General features: G+C 39.1%; 1 long non-coding RNA gene across 1 annotated transcript; it reads left to right on the top strand.

Moving 5' to 3' along the window:
• Positions 1–2,386: 2,386 nt before the first annotated feature.
• Positions 2,387–2,812, top strand: LOC117534474. Its single transcript, XR_004567240.1, has 3 exons — positions 2,387–2,447; positions 2,537–2,662; positions 2,744–2,812. It is a non-coding gene; the product is annotated as an uncharacterized LOC117534474 (long non-coding RNA).
• Positions 2,813–4,111: the final 1,299 nt, after the last annotated feature.

The raw sequence follows: 4,111 nt of genomic DNA, 5'->3' as shown, positions 1-4,111 counted from the left end.
CAACATAGCACCATCACTGCCACAATGAAAGTGGTGAATGACATTACGAGTTTTTTAGATAATAAGCAGAGTTGTGCAGCTCTATTTATTGACCTTTCCAAAGCGTTTGATACCGTTGATCATCGCATCTTAAAGCAGAGGCTACTCAGTATTGGCATATCCAGCCATGCCAACCCAGTCTCACGGCATTTCGTGTTCACCAACACGATTTTTAATCTATTGATTCGTGTTCATCAACAAGATTTTCCCCTTTTTTTCGTGTTGCACAGCACAATTTTAAAAGCAATGTATTTCTACTGGTAATGTGTTTCGTGCCTGCAGCATGTCTTTTTCTCCAGTCGGGTCGTGGAAGATCGGAAGCTGTGTGGTTCATAAAAACATGTTCTTACTCAATATCAAGCCACAATTATTGTTTTTATTTTAAATCGTATAATTTCGGACTTTTGTTGCCGTCTGTGAGGAAAATAAATGGGGCTCAGAGCCTCAGGATACTGAAATCTTTGTTTTTTAAATCTATTTTTCCTTCTAATTTGTTATTATTTTCAAAATAACACACTGTTATTTACTCACCAATAACACACAATTATCCTTGCTTTTATTTATTGGTTTAATTCCATAATCTCTGGCTTTTTTGACGTCCGTCAGGAACTGAATTTCAAAATAAAAATAACCGGAAACAGACTTAGGCATTTCGAGCGATTACCCAAGATCCTTAGCTATGGTTTAAGCTCGCTGATTGGATGTATTAGCCGCAATGCATGCTGGGATTTAGTGTTTTTATGATATTAAATCCGGAAAACATCTTAAAAGAATAAAATAATACTTAATTCCGAGTGTGCTTGCTTTTCTCTTTGAAAGTCATCACATAACGGCATTGTAATACACGGTTCGGCTGCATTAAATATTACAGATCTGCCGTAGTTCTTTATTTACAGAGCCCTGATCAGAAGACCTTTGGAAAAACTGGAAGAAATGCCGCCGAAACTGAATATGTGACGTGGATCATAAATATATCAACAATTAAACAACATCTTCAATTTCTCTTCACACAATACGTCTCCTTGCAGTATCAACACTAATTCGGCTGACTTTTACATTTGATCTAATTCATAGATAGGTTATATTAATTTACACCATAACGGTGCACAGCTGATATAAAAGGACTTGTAGTTTTTAAAGATATTACTGATTTTCTTTAAATATAAGAATGTAAATACTGAGTCTGAAATAGTATAGCAATATACTGTAAAATGATGTGAAAGCATGAATAAAACTACACATCTTCAGATGTTGTACATGCATAAGTGTCCTACACTAATAATACAAAGTTATTATGGCTGTGTGTACCTTGTGTGGTTAAAGCACATTATTGAATTATTGAATTATTGTTATTGTTGTTTTTATGTGTTATATTTGATTAAAAAAATATTAAGAGTACATACTTTCATAGGGGGAAAGTAGAAGGTCAATGATAGAAATATAGAATATAAAAATCAACCTTTGAAAAAAAAAGATCTATCAAATATCTCTCCTGATTGTTGGCACTTGACAATCAGGAGAGATATTTGATAGTTAGAATATAAATACTTGCTTTTAATATCGTTCTGTGTGACACGAAAAAAAAGGGGAAAATCGTGTTGGTGAACACGAATCAATAGATTAAATGTCGTGACTATAACACGAAATGCCGTGAGACTGGGTTGATTAATCACAGGCTCTTTGCCAGGCTGCTGGTGGGATTTGCTATTTGATTCCAGTGAATCAAAGAAGTGTTCAGTTTTTTACCAGCATGCACGTTACATTATCTATCCAGCTTTCTGGACAGAGGCAGCAGACAATCTGTGCCAGCACAACTCTCAGCAGATCACAGTGAGGCTGAGGGTTCCAGTTGAACCCTGTCTGTATGTCCGTCAGCCTTGCACCCATCTGATCTCACGCACCCCCAGGTGATCACATGACAGCTATGCTTCTCTCTCTCACCCACTGTTTTAAATTAAGGTGCAACAACCTTCTTGTCAAATAGGGTCAGTGAACCCTTCTGGTCTGGCCCCTATCGAGGGACCAAGGATCTCTTGCCCCAACTACAAAAACTCTCCCAGAGTCACGCAAATCCCCCCCCCCATAAAGTCCCACGAATTTGCTAATTGATATAACCATATAGCCCTTCTTGGCACAAATGGCGTTGTCATCCTTCAATGGATAAGGCACTTAATCCTACTTTTTAGTTTTGTTTATCTGCATTATAGAAATCTTCCTATTGTTTGATAAATCTCTCGTTCTGCTTCTCATGCAAGTTTTTTTTATGGAATGACCAAATATGGATGTGTTCACTAACAGTTTGGAACGTGAGCATAAAAACATTTAAAAAAAAGCCATTCTTAATAAATGCAGCTTTAAAGAAAATATTTATAATTCTACAGGCAGTGGATCCAATGCAAGCAATTGCGGTGAGATGCTTGAATGTTTTTAAATCCAGTTTTTTTTATTTTATTTTGGAATATGTGATTTATAAAAAGTCCTTCATCTCTCTGACAAGTCTTCTGAAAACATGAGCGTGTCAGTCACATTCTTCAGACTGTTTCGGGTCATGCGCCTGGTGAAACTTTTGAATCGCTCTGAAGGGATTCGGAATCTTCTGTGGACCTTCATCAAATCCCTTCAGGTCAGTAACAACTCTGATCAGATTCAGCCAGTTCAGAAATGAGGCATCCATCTGACAGTGTTACTGCTTGTTGTGTTGCAGGCTCTCCCCTATGTGGGCCTGCTCATTCTCATGCTATTCTTTATATACGCTGTGGTTGGAATGCAGGTAACACACACACACACCTGTAACAGCAGGTAACACACACACACACACACACACACACACACACACACACACACACACACACACACACACACACACACACACACACACACACACACACACACACACACACACACACACACACACACACACACACACACACACACACACCATCCGTTATTGATAATTATACGATGGGCATTTTCAGTTTTTTTATTTCTGGCATGTGTGGATGAATATGAAGCTTTAGTTTTCAACATATGGGCCAGTACTAATCGATTGATGAGGCTGAGCCAAGGATCTTATTCGAAGCGAGAAATAGCTTCTCATTTAAAACCATTCCAATGAATTAATAGATTAAATGTTTTGACTATAACCAGGGCCGCCCCTCCCTACAGGCCAATCAGGCAGGCTGCATGGAGCCCCGCCTTGCGCAGGGGGCCCCGCCCAGAGGGCCTCAGCTGCTGTGCGCAGTTCTCGTGCAGTTGTCCGCGCACCCCCCGCGAGAGTGAGAGGTGACAAGGGGAGCACGTCTGTAATCCGACACCGTTGCAATGAATCGACATCTGACCAATCACGGCTTTGATACGGCCACTATGCAGGTGAAGAGATGTCGGTGAAAAGACAGTTTCAGTCCGGCGCAAGCAAGAGGGGAAAAAAAACAAAACATGAAGAAACTAGAGCGTCACTCGATGGTGGGTTATTGTATGAGTCAAATGTACAACTTGCGAATGTTGTATAAGTCAAATTGCCAATTGCCATATTAAAACATCAGCTGCAATTCACGACATGAAGAAGGCCAACCCAGTCTCATAAAAAAACGTGTAATAACTACGTTGGTCCACAATGTAGGACGTAGTATTTCTACAAAAACGCCTCTGAAATTGTAGGATCCCTACGTTTTTTTTCACCATTAATTCCAAAGGCTGGCGTCTATGTCACGTGATCTTCAAATTTCTCCCTGCAGAAAAAAAAAACATGGCCGAACGTCGTTTTATTCTTGGTGTAAAATGAGTTGTTATTTCATATTATGTGTGCAGTGGATGTACATGATCTTTAGTTTGCTAGTTATTACGAAGATTACTTCAGGAAATTGTGTCGATACAACGTTTTCATTGTTACCAAGGTGGTTGCTAGTGACGCTGCTATCGATATTATTTCTGTTATGTTGTGTAACAGTTTAATGGTGTAATCTTTATTGCTACCCCCTTCCCCGTCAATGTATAGTGTTGGTCCACAGCGCAAACGTTTTAGTTTAACAAAATCCGCATCTAAAATTGTGGCATAGATATGTTATTTTCCCCT

This window comes from Gymnodraco acuticeps, unplaced genomic scaffold (assembly GCF_902827175.1).
Source record: "Gymnodraco acuticeps unplaced genomic scaffold, fGymAcu1.1, whole genome shotgun sequence".
In the NCBI taxonomy this organism is placed as follows: domain Eukaryota; kingdom Metazoa; phylum Chordata; class Actinopteri; order Perciformes; family Bathydraconidae; genus Gymnodraco; species Gymnodraco acuticeps.
The sequence above is the reverse complement of the archived record's forward strand: the minus strand, read 5'-3'. Positions and strand labels throughout refer to the sequence as shown.